Source organism: Sorex fumeus, unplaced genomic scaffold (assembly GCF_029834395.1).
Source record: "Sorex fumeus unplaced genomic scaffold, SorFum_2.1 ptg000054l, whole genome shotgun sequence".
Classification (NCBI taxonomy): Eukaryota; Metazoa; Chordata; class Mammalia; order Eulipotyphla; family Soricidae; genus Sorex; species Sorex fumeus.
In genome coordinates this window covers 45221096-45240431 of record NW_026606111.1, presented here as the reverse complement: position 1 = coordinate 45240431, position 19336 = coordinate 45221096, and the positions used below count along the sequence as shown (strand labels likewise).

The window sequence follows — 19336 nt, the reverse complement described above, 5'->3', positions numbered from 1 at the left end:
GAGATTAACGAGATGGAAACCCAAAAAACAATCCGAAAGATCAATGAAACCAAAAGCTGGTTCTTCAAGAAAATTAACAAGATCGATAAGCCTCTAGCAAAACTCACAAAGAAAGGGAGAGAGAAAACCCTAATAAACCGAATCAGAAATGAAAAGGGGGTCATTACAACAGAAACCACAGAAATTCAGAGGATCCTCAGGGAGTACTTTGAAAAGCTTTATGCCACGGAACATCAAAACCTCGAGGAAATGGATAAATTCCTAGACTCCTACAGACTCCCAAGGCTGAACCAAGAAGACCTGGAATACCTGAACAGACCTATCACCATCAAGGAAATTGAAATGGTAAAAAAAAGTCTCCCCAAGCACAAAAGTCCTGGCCCGGATGGATTCACTACTGAATTCTTCCAAATCTTTAAAGAGGACTTACTCCTGATGCTCTTTAAGCTTTTCCACGAAATTGAAATATCAAAAACACTTCCGAACAGTTTCTATGAAGCAAATATCACACTGATACCAAAAGCAGACAGAGATACCACAAAGAAAGAGAATTACAGGCCGATATCCCTGATGAACACAGATGCAAAGATCCTCAACAAACTACTAGCAAATAGAATCCAACTACTCATCAAAAAGATCATACACCATGACCAAGTAGGATTCATCCCAGGGATGCAAGGATGGTTTAACATTCGGAAATCAATCAACATAATCCACCATATCAGCAAAAGAAACGATAAAAAGCATATGATCATATCAATAGATGCAGAGAAATCATTTGATAAGATCCAGCACCCCTTTATGATGAAAACCCTAGCCAAAATGGGTATAGAGGGGACCTTCCTCAACATAATTAAAGCCATCTACCACAAGCCTACAGCAAGCATCATCCTCAATGGGGAAAAACTGAGAGCCTTCCCTCTAAGATCAGGGACGAGACAGGGATGCCCACTCTCTCCACTGCTGTTGAATATAGTACTGGAAGTACTTGCAATAGCGATTAGGCAGGAAAAAGATATTAAGGGCATTCAGGTAGGAAAGGAAGAAATGAAGCTCTCACTATTCGCAGATGATATGATACTCTACTTAGAGAACCCAATAACTTCCACCAAAAAACTCCTAGAAACAATAGACTCGTATAGTAAAGTTGCAGGTTATAAAATCAATACCCAAAAGTCCATGGCTTTCCTATACGCAAACAGTGAGAGAGAAGAAAGCAACATGAAAAAAACAATCCCGTTCACAATTGTGCCCCAGAAAATCAAGTACCTAGGAATCAGCTTAACTAAGGAAGTAAAGGACCTGTACAAAGAAAACTACAAAACGCTACTTCAGGAAATAAAAGAGGACATGAGGAAATGGAAATATATCCCCTGCTCATGGGTCGGGAGACTTAACATTGTCAAAATGGCAATACTACCAAAAGCATTGTATAAATTCAATGCAATCCCTATAAGGATACCCATGACATTCTTCAAAGAAATGGAGCAAACACTCCTGAAATTTATATGGAACAATAAGCCCCCAAGAATAGCTAAAGCAATTCTTGGGAAAAAGAAAATGGGAGGAATCAACCTCCCGAACTTCAAACTGTACTACAAAGCAGTAATAATTAAAACAGCATGGTACTGGAACAAAGGCAGAACTGCAGACCAATGGAACAGGGTTGAATACACTGACATCACTCCTCAATCATATGCTCATCTAATCTTTGATAAAGGTGCAAGTAATGTGAAGTGGAGTAAGGAAAGCCTCTTTAATAAATTGTGTTGGCATCACTGGATGGCTACATGCAAAAAAATAGGCTCAGAACTCTGCCTAACACCATGTACAAAAGTGAGATCAAAATGGATTAAAGACCTCAACATCAGACCAGAAACCATAAGGTATATTGAAGATAAAATTGGCAAAACCCTCCATGACATTGAAGCTAATGGTATCTTCAAAGATGCCACGCCACTGGCCGAGCAAGTGAAAACAGAGATAGATAAATGGGACTATTTAAACTAAGAAGCTTCTGCACCTCCAAAGAAACAGTGACCAAAATACAAAGACAGTCTACAGAATGGGAAAGGATATTCACCGAATACACATCTGACAAGGGGTTGATATCCAGGATATACAAAATACTGGTTAAACTCCACAAGAAGAAAACATCCAACCCCATCCAAAAATGGGGCAATGAAATGAACAGAAACTTTCTCAAAGAAGAAATCCGAATGGCAAAAAAGCACATGAGAAAATGCTCTACATCATTAATCATCAGGGAGATGCAGATCAAAACCACAATGAGATACCATCTCACACCTCAGAGACTAGCCCACATTCAAAAGAACAATAGCAACCGATGCTGGCGTGGATGTGGCGAGAAAGGGACACTCCTTCACTGTTGGTGGGAATGTCCACTGGTTCAGCCCTTCTGGAAAACAGTATGGACGTTCCTGAAAAAATTAGAAATTGAGCTCCCATTTGACCCAGCAATACCACTCCTGGGAATATATCCCAGAGAGGCAAAAATGTATAGTCGAAGTGACATCTGCACTTGTTTGTTCATTGCAGCACTCTTTAAAATAGCCAGAAACTGGAAGAAACCTGAGTGCCCAAGAAAAGATGACTGGTTAAAGAAACTTTGGTACATCTACACAATGGAGTACTATGTAGCTGTTAGAAAAGATGAAGTCATGAAATTTACATACAAGTGGTACAATATGGAAAGTATCATGCTAAGCGAAATGAGTCAGAAAGAGAGGGATAGACATAGAAAGATTGCATTCATCTGGGGGATATAAAGTAACAAAGTATGAGATTAATACCCAAGAATAGCTGAGATCAGCACCAGGAGGCTTTCTCCATAACTTAGAGGCCAGCCGGGTATCCTAGAGGAAAGGGCAGTTCAGATAGAGAAGGGAGCACCAAATAAAGGATGTTTGGAGGATCCTCCCAGGAGGGGAGATGCATGTCGAAAGTAGACTATGGACTGAACATGTTTGCCACTCAATGCCTCTTTTGCAGACCACAACACCCAAAAGGAGAGAGAGAACACAGGGGATTGCCCTGCCACAGAGACAGGGGGGATGGGGGGATGGGGGTGGGAGGGATATTATCCATGGTGGTGGAAAATGGGCACTGGTGGAGGGATGGGTATCTGATCATTGTATAATTGAAACCAAAGCACAAAAAATTGTAAATCTACAACTTTAAAAAAAATAAAATACAATAAAGGGAAAAAAAAAGAAAGAAGTGTAAATGACTTGTAAACACAGGAGCAATTTTCTTTTTTTTTTAATTTTTGTTTTGTTTTGTTTTATTAGTGAAAAACCATGAGGTACAGTAGTAGACTTACAAGTTGTGCTTGTGTTTCAGTTATACAGTGATCAAGTACCCATCAACACCACCAGTGCCCAATCTCCAGTCCCACCAATCCCAGTATCCCTCCCACCCCCCATCCCCCATCCCAGCCTGCCTCTTTGGTAGGGCACTATCTTTTGTTCTATCTCTCCCTTTGGGTGCTGTGGTCTGCAGAAGAGACATTGGGTGGCAATCCTGTTCGGTCCTTAGACTATGTTCAGCAGGCATCTCCCATCTTGGGCAGATCTTCCCAGCACCCTTTATTGGGTGCTACCTTCTCTATCTGCGCTGCCTTTACCCCTAGACAGTGCAGCTGGCCTCTAAGCCATGGAGTGAATAACCTGGTATTTAACACAGCTGTTCTTGGGTGTTAGACTCTTATTTTGTTCCTTTATGTTTCCCAGATGAATGCAATCTTTCTAAGTCTGTCCCTCTCTTTAAGACTCATTTCCCATAGCATAATATTTTCCATGTAGTACCACACAAGAGGAATTTTCAAGCTCACTAGTAGACAAAGAGAACAAATTAAAATGAGAAATTAAAATTTCCCCCCAAATTACATATATTGGAAAATCAGGTGCTATCTTTCCCTAGCAAAGATGCTAGAAAATAGGCCTTTTAAAGTTATTTTATTGAGAATTATATCTGTATAATAGTTAGGCAATATATAGTTTAAAGCAGTTTAAAGTTCTTTAAGTCACTGTCACTCTCACTGTCCTCCCGTTTTTTATCGATTTTCTAGAGCGGGCCCAGTAATGTCTCCAGCGTGAGACTTTGTTGTAAGTTAGCTTTTGTGTGTGTATATGGAAATTCAGGGATCAAACCCATAACCTCAGAAATGTGAGGCAAATATTTTACCACCGAGGCATATTTCCAATCACAGTTAATGATTTTGCTTTTGTTTCTGTAGTGCGAAGAATAGAAACCAAAGTTTCATACATGCAAGCCAAGTTCTTTTGTCCTGAGCTACATATCACGTCACAAGTAAGTTAGCTTTTAAGAATTGATCTTAAGTAAACAATTACAAAAGTAGACAAATAGATATAGAGTTCACATCAGTGTTATCTTCGCAGTAAAACATTACAATTATAAAATCACAATAAACATTTTATAGTAACTGAAATTGATTATTTAAAAATCATACTTATATATAGACTAATATAAATACATAATTGAAAGACTCCAAAAAATGTACCTCCATTTTACTTATATGTTTATTGTGGTTCTATTTTCTTCTTAATATAGTTATCCCAAGAACAATACAAATTTGGACTTATGTGAGACTTTTTTTTATAATTATATTTTGAAAATATTTAGACATTGGTATGATGTGAAATAATTAAAGATGATCAATATAACCTAAAATTATAAAAAAAAATCTAAGAAAAAGTATGCCATGCATGTATAAAATATATGCAGATAGTTTATTTGATTGGACCCCAGATTAGTATAGGGGTTAAAGCACTTACCATGCACACAGTCAACCAAAATTAATGGCTGGCACCACCAGGAATGACCCTTGAGCACAGAGTCTGAAGTCCCAAGCACCACATACTATGGCCCAAATACCCCACAAAAGTAGAATTATAAATTATCACTTACTACCATAAAATACAAATTTATTATAAAGTCTATTATAAAATTCATTATAAGTTTTTAAATTTATTAAAATTCACAGATTGACAGGCCATACATATCACTACTTGCAGACAATGGAATTAAATACTATTAGAAAACCATCTTCTTGGTCAATAGCAGGTAAAGGTAAAGGTAAAGGCCCTCCCGTTGATCATCGATTTGCTCGAGTGGGCCCAGTAACGTCTCCATTGGAGACTTTGTTGTTACTGTGTCTGGCATATCGATTACGTCACTGGGAGCTTGCCAGGCTCTGCCGTGTGGGCGAGATACTCTTGGTAGCTTGCCGGGCTCTCCGAGAGGGGCGGAGGAATTGAACTCAGGTCAGGCATGTTGGCTGCCTGCAAGGCAAACCCCCTACCGCTGTGCTATCGCTCCAGCCCGTCAATAGCAGACTATCTATTAAATTTGGGGGTTTTCAAACGTTATAGAGGAGTTAGCACCCTTATGATCTGTGTCACTCAAGAATCAGTTATATGTATTTCTTTTCTATTCTTACTTCTATGTGGGGAGGGGAGCGCACCCAGATGAGCTCTTGGCTCACTTCTGACTCTGTATCCAGAGATCACCCCTGGTGGGCTCAGGGTTTTGGTAATTGAACTCAGGTTAGCTGCATACAAGGTAAACACCCTCTACATGCTGCACTAGCTCTTTGGCCTATATGTTTCTTTTAGAAAATTACATGTGAATAAAGCATTTTTAATAATTAAAAATCACTTCTAATAAAAAGTTTAATTAAAAAGTTTCATGCAGGCAAATACTGTTTTATTTATTAAAGTAAATTTAAAATTAGAATAAAACTTGATAAAGCATAGAAACCTAGCAAGCAATAGGTGCTATATATCTTATTTGCAAATTGGTAACTGTAACACATTGTCCTTTACCATTTCAAAGATGAGAGGAATCCATAGAGTAGATTTGTTCACTCAAAATGCTATATTCTCTCCAGGATGCTTACTTAAAAATATTTGCCAAAGTGCCTGTTTCTCAACGTTTTGAATACTATAGCCCTCTTTGCTATTGTTAGATCTTTCTCTTGTTTTATTTTTACATTATGTTCCAATTTTTTTATTTTTAATTTCTAAATTTTTATTACTGAGACACCATGAGGTACAGTTGTAGACTTACACATTTTTGTGCTTGGGTTTCAATGATACAATGTACAATGATACAATGATCAAATACCCATCCCTTCACCAGTGCCCATTTCCCACCACTTTCAATGCACGTACGCTAGCATCAGATGCATCCATTGAGGACCTGATGTTACAAGCGCGAATGATCAAGTACGACATCATTGGTCTGACCGAGACAAGAAGGCACGAATCTCACCATGCTATTTTCGACACTGGAGAAGAATTGTTGCTCGGAACATGTGATAAAAGTGGTGTTGGAGGCATCGGTGTCCTTGTCAACACAAACTTGGCCAAGAGCATTGATACATTCGAATGCCTAACAACCCGAATCGGACGTTTTCATTTGAATAGATGTGACTCACTGCCTGCAGTTTCTATCTTCGTTGTCTACGCACCAACATCTCATTATGATGAAAGAGAAATCGAGAAGTTCTACATGGAGCTAGAGAAGTTCTATAAAGAAGACCACACCTTCTACAAGATCATTGTGGGTGATTTTAATGCCAAGATAGGACCGAGAAGATAAGCTGAAGAACTTCCCATGGGGACCCATGGCCTAGGAAGGAACGAACAGGGTGAGAGACTTTCTGACTTCATCATGTCGACCAAGACCATTCATGGTAACTCACAGTTCCAGAGGGCAGAATCTAAATGATGGACATGGGAGTCTCCCGGTGGATGATTCCACAACGAAATAGACCACATCATATTCAATCGACGGTTTTGCCTTACTGATGTAGCTGTTGCCCCAAAATTTCGAACGGGATCGGACCACTGTGTCCTTCGTGCAAAATTCTACTTCACAGAGCAGGGAGAAAGGGTTGCAAAGTTCAAAAACAGAACTCCCAGAATGACCACCAACTGGGAACTCTTTGGTACTACTGCGGCAACATGGGAAGATGCCATTGTTGACAACATTGACTAGGAATATGATCAACTGGTTCAGCACCTCCATGAATGTGTGAGGAACGCCAAAAGAAAGATAGCCACAAAAAAACCGCCTATCTTCGAAAACTCTTGAGCTAATTCGCCAGCGTTGTTTGGCACATGCCTCAGGCATCCACAAGCTAACGTCGGAGCTCGTAAAGCAGTGCAGAGATGCGATCAAGGAAGACCTCAAAGAGAGAAGAGCAGAAGTACTGGTAGATGCCGCAGAAGCCAGGAAACGTATTTGTAAGGCCCGCCTGTCCTTCACCAACTATAAGACCAAGATGACTGCCCTCCGACGTCCTGATGGATCCATCACATCCTCCAGAACGGCAATGGAGAAGATTATCCATGACTTCTACTCAAGTCTCTTCAATAGCCATGTCCACTTGCCGACATACCAAATTCCACAGCATGAATATGTCGTTCCCAAGGTTCTCCCTTCCGAAATCCGACACGCCATTTCCTCGGTAAAGAAGAAAACAGCACACGGCCCAGACAAGGTCACACCTGAATACCTGAAGAACCTGCCTTCAGTACTCATCAATACACTGGCTCGGGTCTTCACTCGCTACCTGCCTCAATGCAAGGTTCCGTCCCAATGGAAAACCAGCAGGACCGTACTACTGTTCAACAAGGGAGACATACATGACATTGGCAACTATCGCCCGATCTGCCTATTGTCTGTCATCTATAAGTTGTTCACTCGAGTCATTCTGAATAGGATTGGCAGAACACTAGATAAAGGACTACCATGAGAACAAGCAGGGTTCCGCAAAGGATTCAGCACCATCGACCATATCCACACAATAACCAAGCTCATTGAGGTTTCTTGGTAGTTCAGGATGCTGCTCTGTTTAACATTCATTGATTTAAAGAAGGCCTTTGATTCTGTTGAGACGGAAGCGGTCATTGAAGCCCTAGCCAATCAGGGCATTCAAGCCCAATACATCAGGATCCTCCGAGAGCTGTATTGCGGATTCACTACCAGGATCTCACCATTCTACAAAGAAGTGATCGTTGATGTCAAGAGAGGGGTGTGGCAGGGTGATACCATTTCACCAAAACTCTTCAGAGCCTCCCTTGAGAACATCATGCGACGACTGGAATGGGAAGGAATGGGAGTGAAGATAGATGGTCGGCAACTACACCACCTCTGCTTTGCTGATGACATTGTTTCAATAACACCAAACATCAGCCAAGCTGCACAAATGCTGGCCGACTTTGACCGTGAGTGTGGAAAGGTAGGACTACAGCTGAATCTTACGAAGACAATGTTTATGAGAAACAGCCTTGTTCCTGACGCCCCATTCACTCTCAATGTAAGGACCATCTCTGATTGCAACAGCTATGTGTACCTAGGTCCAGAGGTCAACAGGACAAATGACCTGGCACCCGAGCTGCACAGGAGGAAGACAGGGGCTTGGAACACCGTCAAGAACGTCGAAGAAATAGCTAAGAGGACGAAGAACCTCTGGCTCCGGGCACATCTCTTTGATTCCACTGTTCTTCTGCATTAACATATGCCTCAGAGACCTGGGCCCTACACAAACAAGATGAGAATGCTATTCAGGTCACCCAAAGAAGAATAGAAAGAGCCATGCTTGGAATATCACGTTTCACTCAAATGAGAGAAAGAATCCAGAGTTCTGACATCCTTCTAAGATCAAGAATCAGGGACGCTGTCTCATTTTCCAAGGTGTCAGATGGGCTGGTCACGTAATGAGATTTAAAGATGACTGCTGGACTAGAGCTGTTACCAACTGGATTCCATGGGATGTCAGAAGACCGCGTGGCCACCCACCTTCCAGATGGTCAGACTTCTTCATCAAGATCATGAACGATCGGTTTGAGGCCATTCATGTTCCTGGAGCGAACAGATGGCATTGGGCTACACTAGCACGCGACAGGGATAAATGGAGATGTTACTGGCGTACGCTCATGCAAATCGACGACTAACGGAAAGTTAAGTGATTAAGTTCCAATTTTTTTATTTTTAATTTCTAAATTTTTATTACTGAGACACCATGAGGTACAGTTGTAGACTTACAAATTTTTGTGCTTGGGTTTCAATGATACAATGATCAAATACCCATCCCATCACCAGTGCCCATTTCCAACAACCAATGTGCCCCAGTCTCCCTCCCATCTCCCATTCCCTCATCCCAACCTGACTCTGTGGCAGGCCATTCCCCTTGGTTCTCTCTCTCCTCTTAGGTGTTGTGGTTTGCAAAAGAGGCATTGAGTGACAATCATGTTTGGTCTATATTCTATGTTCAGCATGCTCTCCAATACTGGGAGGATCCTCCCAACACCCTTTATTTGGTGCTCCATTCTCTATCTGAGCTGCCTTTTCTGCTAGCGTGTGTGGTTGGTCTCAAAGCTATGAAGAAAAATTCCTGACACTAACCTCGGCCACTCTTGGAGTTGGTCTCCTATTTTGTTATTTTATGTTCTCCGGGTGAATGCAATCTTGCTCTGTCTGTCCCTCTCTTTCTGACTTGTTTCACTTAACATGATACTCTCCATGTAGTACCACTTGTATGTAAATTTCATGACTTCATCTTTTCTAACCCTGACATGGTACTCCATTGTGGCAAGGTACCAATGATTCTTTAACCAGTCTTCTTTTCTGGGGCACTCAGGTTTTTCCCAGATTCTGGCTATGGTAAAGAGTGTGTGCAGCTCACTCTTATGGATGGGGACACAACAGGGGTTTTGCTTCTGACTGCTTTAATATGGGAATTTTTGAAATTTTGAAATTGCCCTGTCTGAAAGTTTTGTTGCTCAAGCTGTGAGGTTTCTGCCAGAATGCCTATTTCTTCAGAAATGTCTCAAATTTTTCATTTGAAATCTTATTTTTTTCTTTAAAATTTTTAAATTAAATGCATAATTACACAGATACACAGCTACAAAGTTGTGATTGAGTTTCCATCATAGTGTTCCAACACCCATTCCTTCATGACAATGTACATTTCCAACCACCAATGTCCCCATTTTCCCTCTTGCCACCCACACCCAGTCAGCCTCTGTGCTCTATGGCAGACACTTTTCTTCTCTCTCTGACTCTGTCTGTCTGTCTGTCTCTCTCTGTCTGTCTCTGTGTCTGTCTGTCTCGCTGTCTGTCTCTTTCTCCTGCCCTCCCCCATTCTTTCCTTTTGCACATTATGGTTTGCAATACAGGTACTGAAAGGTTATCATGCTTATCCTTTTCCTCCTTTCAACACTCAGTTCTTTACGTGACCTTCATTTTAAATCCCAAGCCATTTTCAGATTGGTAAGAAACACTAAATCAATTTCTGAAAGAAGATGGCACCAAACCCATCCAAGAGACCCTGCCGCTGAGCTGCTCTTCCTGCCTAAAGACGTCTCTCTGGCTTCTTGAAAGAACAGCAAGGGGAGAGGCCAAGTCCCGGACCTAAGCAAACAGAAGAGGGGAACAATTATCTAAAAAAATACCAAAAGAGGCATTGAGTGGCAATCATGTTCGGTCTAGAGTCTAATTTCAGCATGCATCTCCCATCCTGGGAGGATCCTCCCAACACCCATTATTTGGTGGTCCCTTTTCTATCAAAAAAATAATAAAAAAATAAAAAAAATACAAAAACAATCAGTTTTGATTCATTTGAAATATGGAAATTCTGAATTTCCCGAGTAAGAGATTTTCCCTGGCTTCACTGAAAGGATTAAAAATTAAATTGCATAAAATAGCTTTGTAATGGCCCATCTTATGGTTATTCAATTAAAAAATAAATGAATAAAATATAAATAAATCATAAAGATTAAAACTGCCACACCAAATACATGCACCTTGATTTGATGCAGATAACTCACATTTGAAAATAAAGAAAGAAAGACTAAAACAAAGTGAAAAAAGCAATGACTCCTTAGGAGGTCATATATATAGTAATTAACGTGGGAGGAGGTAGTGCTGGAACATACGAAAAGGTATTTATGATTCAAGGATTCACACCCCGAGATCTTATTGCAAAATTATGAAAATATATTTCACAATACCCACAACCATGTATGGTGAGACTCTAAATTAGATACCAATTATTTATCCACACAGATTTATTCATATGCCTATCATATATACTAGTGAGATCAACGGAAATAATTCTTAGCACTGACATTCTTGGACACTTAAGTAGTAATCAGGATTTTATGATTAAGTTGTTATGATTTCATCAGCAATGTTTGATTCCTTAACCAACCTTGAATGTTTTTAAAAGACCAAATACAGGAATATTAATTCATTTTTAATTTAATATAAAATATGCTGAATTTCCATGTTAAATAGAGATGGATATCTTTTTCAATAGTCTATTTGGGACACTGTCCTTGACTTGTCCTATTAGGAACTGAATATGGTACACTATAATCTCTAATTCCATCCCTAGTCCTCGCTATTCTACTTCTACTAATCAAAACAAGCTTCACTTTAGATCTAGTTTTCCGGAATCTCAACTAAACTTATAGTAAAAAAATAAGTCTGATCAAATAATTCTGTATCCAGCAGCTGTTTAAGATGCTTACACAAGTGAAAAGAATATTGGGAAAGAAATGGACACTCTAAAGTGTCATTGAATTATGCAAAAAATACATGTTGTAATTGACCATATGAAAGAAAGAAAATTAAAGTAAATTCCTTGGTAAGTTCTGGTAGTCTTGGAACCATGTTGCCCATGGGGTAATCAGCTAGCAAAGTCTTCCTAATTTGGATGTTCCTTGTTCACATCCCTGATATCACTCTTTTCCTCTCAGATCCCATTCTCAGTAAATCATGTGCTCACCAGATCTTTTATTTCAAGCTTTGTTTTCAGAGGAACCCAAATGTCAAGTCCTTCCTTTTGCACTTATTGTCTCTTTTTCCATCATTTCAGACTTTTCTCTCAGCATTTTTTCCTCACTGAATACAACTTTCCTTCAAGGGAGTTGAAGTTTGTTAGTTTCGAGAGTTTACTGGGATCATTTTCCTCTAGTCATACATGAAAGGTAGCAAAACACTATTCAAGTTGCTCTGTTCCCAGCCAGTCAACTACCCTTTCCTGGGAAAATTTGGTTGCAGTTTATTCTCAGTGTGTCAGAAACTGCATTCGTTTTCCTCCATTTCCACAAAAGTAGTTACTGGTACCAAGCAGACTTAATTAAATATATGTTCCTGTTAACCCACTTGCATTTGGGATCCATGTGAACACCTTTCACCTGGCTTTTATGAAAGGTGGTCATTCAGTTTGCTTTTCTGGTGGCATTCTGTTTCTCGTTATTCCTCTCCACAGCTAAGTAACGTGAAAATACAAACTTTCGTAAATGTTATGATTGAAAGCTCCAGAAGGAATGACAGCCCTTTCAGCTCTTTCGGTCTTATATGTAACCTGTTCTTTGGAACCTATCATGTTTTCATATGTTTGTTTTGCTTATCTTTTTCGAAAACCATTAACGTAATTAAAACACATCTACCAACTCTCCTATGATGATCACCAGCTGTCCAGTTCCCTACCCTTCACGGTTTCCTTGCCATCCATCCATCACCCCATTAACTCTCCTAGGACCATCTATTTCCACCACCAACTTCCAGGATCAAGGTTAAGCGGTACGAACTGCTTTGGGAGTGGTGACCTAGTGCGCATGTCTTAGTCCGGTACATCCCCCAACACAGCCCCAACGACACTTATAACGTTGGTTCTTGTGTGAGCTGCAGTTAAACGCGATGTGTAGAGAAGGCTACAGGCACCAGGGACCATGGAAGACCACAGTGCAGCCCCTCAAGTTAATATAATTTGAGCTCCCCCTGCTAGAAATGTCCAGATGCCATTGCCTGAAAGCAGGCTTGACCACAGCGGGGAGTTTACAAATGCAAAGACTTACAGAGGCAATGAACCTCATTGTTGATACTAGCTAGCAAAGGATCACCGTGATAGCGACTCTGAATATTGTTGGGAATAAGGGAAATGGTGCAGGTAGGGGTGCTGAACAGAGGGCCAGAGGACTTGGTGACTTATCTTTGCATCTCCCAGGAGCTCATCTTCAGGCTTCATGCTGCAACTGTTCTCTTGGCTTGGTCCCTGTTAAGAGTCATCCTTGAATGACTCTGAGGGCGTTTACCACTCATCTGGAAGGTTCATTCCCCAGTATATGTGTTCACAACCCCCAGCCATCATTTATGATTAGACCACCCAAACCTTTTAGAGATGTGTCTCAAATTTCATTATTTTCCAAAAGTGGACCTGAGGCATAAACACATCCTCCATGAAAGAATTTTAACTTTATTTCGGGTCACCTTTGACTCATCTGCCTTCTTTAGCCTACTCCAATTTTTTTCTTTTAATCCTAATCCCCAGACTGTGTCATTTCTCCCATTTTTTTTGGAGGACACCAGGGATGGGGCATACTTGACTGTGCTCTGGTCTTACTCCTGGCCCTGCGCTCAAGTTTCACATCTGGTGGGTCTCTGGGGACCCTAAAGGATTGCAAGAATTGAACTGGGTCCTTCTTGCTTGCAGAGCAAATGCCCTGTCAGCAATACTATTCCTCTGACTCTACCCCACTCTTCATCAGGCCCATGCAATTTCTTATGGGCTTTAGAACCCTGGACCAAGTTTATCTTTCTTAGAGTCTTGTGTATTCCCCCTTTGTCCTCTCTATAACTTCCTATTCTTTCCCATGCCATCCTTCAACCCCCGGCCTCTCCCCAAAACAACCACAGCATCTCAAACTTCATAACTTTTATTAACAACCAATTAACTATGATGCATCTCTTCAATTTGTTAAAAATATATTATAATAAATAAAATTTGTATGGCATTTCCGTGTTTGTCTAAGGTAACCATCTGGTAAATAAAGTGGTACCCACCATTCCAGCTATTGGTCACTGGTCACTTGACATGATGTTTCAAATTTGTTTACAAACACCTGCATGGGAACCCCAAGATTCTACCAGTTGTTGGTTGGTTTGATGAGAGAATGATGTCATAAAATAGGCAGTTGAAAGGTTGAGGCTAGCCAATCACGAGGTCAGATTTCCAAGAAGATTACCGGATTGGATAGAGAGAGAGGTAGAATGAAGCAGGCTAGGGAGATGGAATCCTACAGTAGAGTTATAACAGTTTCACATTCCTCAGACTTTATGTTAGAAAAATACTCCCATTATACTCAAGAGCTCACATATTTCATTAATAAATCAAGAAAATTACTAAGTAATCATTTATATTGCACTGTTCACCAATATCATTAGCTCTTATTTTTAGTATATTTTATATAACGTTTACAGCACAGTGGGTAGGGCATTTGCCTTGCAGGAGGCCAACCCAAAGTTTTATACATGCAAGCCAAGTGCTTTAGCCCTGAGCCATATACCGTGTCATCAGTAAGTTAGCTTTTAACTCCAGATCTTAAGTAAACAATCAGAAAAATAAACAAATATATATATATATAAATGTTCACATAAATATATACTTAGCAGTACAACATTACAATTAACAAAACTCAAAAATTTTATTTTCACTGAAATTTATTTTTTAAAAATTATACTTGTATATATACTAATATAAATACATAATTTAAAGACTCCAAAGAAATGTACCTTCATTTTACTTGTATGTTTCTTGTGGTTCTATTTCTTCTTAATATAGTTATCTCACGAACAACACAAATTTGAACTTCTATATGATTTTTTTTCAATAATTATTTTTTGAAACATTTTTGGACATTGGTATTGATGTGGAATAATTAAAGATGATAAGTATATCCTAGAATAATCAAAAATCTAAGAAAATTATGCCATGCATGTATAAAATATATGCAGATAATTAATTTGATTGGACCCCAGACTTAGTATAGGGGTTAAAGCACGTACCATGCACACAGTCAACCCAAATTAATGGCTGGCACCACCAGAAATGACCATTGAGCACAGAGTCCGAAGTCCCAAGCACCACATACTATGGCCCAAATAACCCACAAAGTAGAGATATAATTTGTCACTTATTAAACACAAAATACCAATGTATTATAAAGTCTATTATAAAATCCATTATAAAATTTTTAAATGTATCAAATTTACAGATTTACAGACCACATATAGCACCACTAGCAGACAATGTAAGTAAATACTATTAATAAACCATCTTGTTCGTCAATAGCAGACTCGCTATTAAATTTGGGGGTTTTCAAACGTTATATAGTAGTTAGCACCCTTAATCTCTATTTTAGTCAAGAATCAGTTATATGTTTTCTTTTCTTTTCTTCCTTTTTTTGTGGGGAGGGGAGTGCACCTAGATGTGCTCCGGGCTCACTTCTGATTTTCTATCCAGAATTACTTCTGGCAGGCTCAGGGTTCTGGGGATTTAACTCAGATTAGCTGCATACAATGTAAACACCCTCTACACACTGCACTAGCTCTTTTCCCCATATGTTTCTTTTTTTAATAACTTTTCAAAAAAAATTTTAATAGTTAAGCACCATAATGTACAGTTGTAGATTTACGAATCTTTGTGCTTGGGTTTCGGTCATACAATGATCAAATACCCATCCCTCCACCAGTACCCATTTTCCACCACCACCCCCAACACCCCCACCCTGCCTCTTTGGCAGGGCATTCCCTTTTGTTCTCTCTCTTCTTTTGGATGTTGTGGTCTGCAAAAGAGGCATTGAGTGGCAAACATGTTCAGTCCATAGTCTACTGTCAACATGCATCTCCCCTCCTGGGAGGATCCTCCAAACACCTTTCATTTGGTGCTCCTTTCTCTACCTGAACTGCCCTTTCCCCTAGAATACCTGGCTGGCCTCTAAGCTATGGAGTAATCCTCCTGGTGTTGATCTCAGCTATTCTTGGGTATTAATCTCATATTTTGTTACTTTATATCCCCCAGATGAATGCAATCTTTCTATGTCTATCCCTCTGTTTCTGACTCATTTTGCTTAGCATGATACTTTCCATATTGTACCACTTTTATGTAAATTTCATGACTTCATCTTTTCTAAGAGCTACATAGTACTCCATTGTGTAGATGTACCAAAGTTTCTTTAACCAGTCATCTCTTCTTGGGCACTCAGGTTTCTTCCAGTTTCTGGCAATTGTAAAGAGTGCTGCAATGAACAAATAAGTGCAGATGTCACTTCGACTACACATTTATACCTCTCTGGGATATATTCCCAGGAGTGGTGTCGCTGGGTCAAATTGGACCTCAATTTCTAATTTTTTGAGAAAAGTTCATACTGTTTTCCAAAAGGGCTGAACTAGTCGGCATTCCCACCAACTGTGAAGGAGTGTCCCTATCTCGCCACATCCGCGCCAGCATCGGTTGCTTTTGTTCTTTTGAATGTGGTCCAGTCTTTGAGGTGTGAGATGGTATCTCATTGTGGTTTTGATCTGCATCTCCCTGATGATTAATGATGTAGAACATTTTCTCTTGTGCTTTTTTGCCATTCGGATTTCTTCTTTGAGAGAGTTTCTGTTCATTTCATTGCCCCATTTTTTGATGGGGTTGGATGTTGTCTTCTTGTCGAGTTCAACCAGTATTTTGTATATCCTTGATATCAACCCCTTGTCAGATGTGTATTTGGTGAATATCCTTTCCCATTCTGTAGACTGTCTTTGTATTTTGGTCACTGTTTCTTTGGAGGTGCAGAAGACTCTTATTTTAAGAATATATTTTTTTGAGTACTATAGCTTTGTAACTTAGGAATTGATTGGCTTTGAATATTATTCACTCCTGGGCTTCTGTCTTCTCAACTTAAGCCTCAGTTGCCCTCACTTCCTAGTACCCCAAGGGCCGGGGCCCGACGTGGGACTGGATGGAACAAGGGCAAGCCGGTAAGTTATGTGCTACCCTGGTATCGCGATGGACCAGGCCAAGGTGCCACGATTCTTAACTATAAGTTAAGAGATGGATCATAGGCAAATGATGTCATGATCCAAAAGTAACGACGACATTAGGGGCCCTGCTGCTAGGAATAGGAAAGATATCTGGCCTGAGCACTGCAGTCTGAGATTGAAATGGCCCTAGAAGAGCAATTCTATAAGCTCAATGCATTTCTTACTGTGTTCATACAAAATGATTAATATTATATATGCTTATATGTTGGTTGGACAAGGAGAGGAGAAACACCTCCTAGAAGCTGTTTTCCTGTGTGTCCTGACTAGCTTGGATGAGACTGTTTCTCCCCTTCAAACTGCCTTCAGTAAATGATTTCAGTATATTGAGACAGTTTGCCTTTTCTCTCAGAAACCTAGCTGGTCTTAGATCTGCAGATCTCAGGTGCTAGTCAGGACTGATCTTTGGGATATAGATTCCCAGCTCTAGCCAGGCTGTTCTTTGGGATGCAAATCAAGGTGCTTACAGCTTGTGAAAGTGCTTGTGAAAGGTTTCAGTTTGGCTTTGTATCTTCTTTCTAGAGGCCAGTATTACTGGCCTGCTGATGTAAGGAAACAATGTGGATGTAAAGAAACAACATATGGATTGCTGCCTCAATGTTCTTTCTGTAACTCCTTTTATGAATTCACTGTAATGCGCCTTTTAGAGGTTCTGTGATCTATATAAGGGGAACTTCCGGGCTCACAGTGCGCGCACGTGCTTGAGGATTCCTGAGGCCTCCATGTCATACATCTCTTCCATGTAATAACCTGCTGCTAGGAACAACCAGCCTGGCCCCCATTTCCTTCCATCTCCTGACCATCGCCATTGACCTTCGTGGAGTGGAGAAACGGCCAGACCACCGGCCTTTTATTTTTTGTGTGTTTACACAGGTTCTGCTTCCAATTCCTTCATGCATGAGGCTCCTTCAAGCTTGGGGAGAGTGGTCTTAAGCGTACCTATAGCTGGTAGCAGAGTTCATCAGCTACCGGGGCTCTAATCAGGAGGTGAGGGAAACTAACCCCGACCCCTCCAAGGTGCCCAGGTGAGGAAAGCCAGGTGCGGGGTCAGGACACTGTAATTTTAGACATATTTGGAATTAATAAAGGTAAAGGCCCTCCCGTTGATCGTCGATTTGCTCGAGCGGGCCCAGTAACGTCTCCATTGGAGACTTTGTTGTTACTGTGTCTGGCATATCGAATACTCTCGGTAGCTTGCCGGGCTCTCCGAGAGGGGTGGAAGAATCGAACTCGGGTCGGCCATGTTGGCCGTTTGTAAGGCGAACGCCCTACCGCTGTGCTATCGCTATCGAAAAGTACACATCATTCAAACTACTTATGTGCTTAGTAATAAATTACTATACACTTGTTCAATCACCTCAGAGACCCCACTCTGCTCAGAGAACTAGATTTTTAATTACAGGTCTGTTTTGCCTGTGTGTCATGACTGAGAATCACTATCAGTAGATATGAAACTCACTATACACAAAGATGCACACAGGCTACTTTGAGTCATCTGTGTTGCTAATATGTGTTGGCCATTAAACTTCACTGAGACCCTTTTTTCTGTCCTTTACAGGAGCCTCATGAGTCTCACCTTCCTTTCAAGTTGAACTTGTAATAAGGTGGAATGAAATCATCAATATGCTCCTCACCTCTTCATTCAGGAGAAAAATCCGACTTACATTCAAAGTGGTCAAATTGCAGACAACACCATCCACCTTTTCCTGGAGATGTACAAGGGACTGAGGTGAGAACAGCAAAAGGCTCTAGTTTAATGGTCTTAATGAAGGTTTCAGGGAAGGGCATTAAACAAGACTCATATACTATCTTCCAAAAGAATTATTTTGTAAAACTGATGCCTTGGGTATGGAAAAAGATAATATGGTAAAAACCATATTTTTCTTTCTGGGACATTAAAGTTCTAAATCTATCTATTCAAGCTGCTTTGAAATACATACCTTGCTTATGAATCACTGTCTGCCATAGGAGTGAGTAAGGACAACTCTCAAATTAATAAGTAGAGAAAAATATGGAAAAATTAACTCATACTATATTTGATGACATATATACTAAAATTGAAATGATACATAGATTAGCATTGTCCTTGCACAGAGATGACATGCAAACTTGTAAAGTGTTCCATATTGTTGTTGCAAGAAGAATTAACAGGGCTACTTTAAGCTAAGACAATCCGCACAAGTACAAAAATTCTACATAAAGATAGCACAAATCCCCATCACAACAATCTCTCTCAATGTCAACGGACTAAATGTGCCAATTCAGAGGCACAGAATGGGAAGATGAATTATAAAACTGAACCCAACATTCTGCTGCCTGAAGAAACACTTCTGAACAATCAAAGCAACCATGGGCTCAAATTCAAAGGCTGGAAAACAATACTTCAAGAAAGAAAAGAACACCTCCACAAAGC

At 40.2% G+C, this 19336-nt stretch overlaps 1 pseudogene; it reads left to right on the top strand.

Annotated features, from left to right (window-relative positions):
- The first annotated feature begins 18955 nt into the window (after positions 1-18955).
- On the top strand, positions 18956-19054 carry LOC130033747 (uncharacterized; annotated as a pseudogene).
- Positions 19055-19336: the final 282 nt, after the last annotated feature.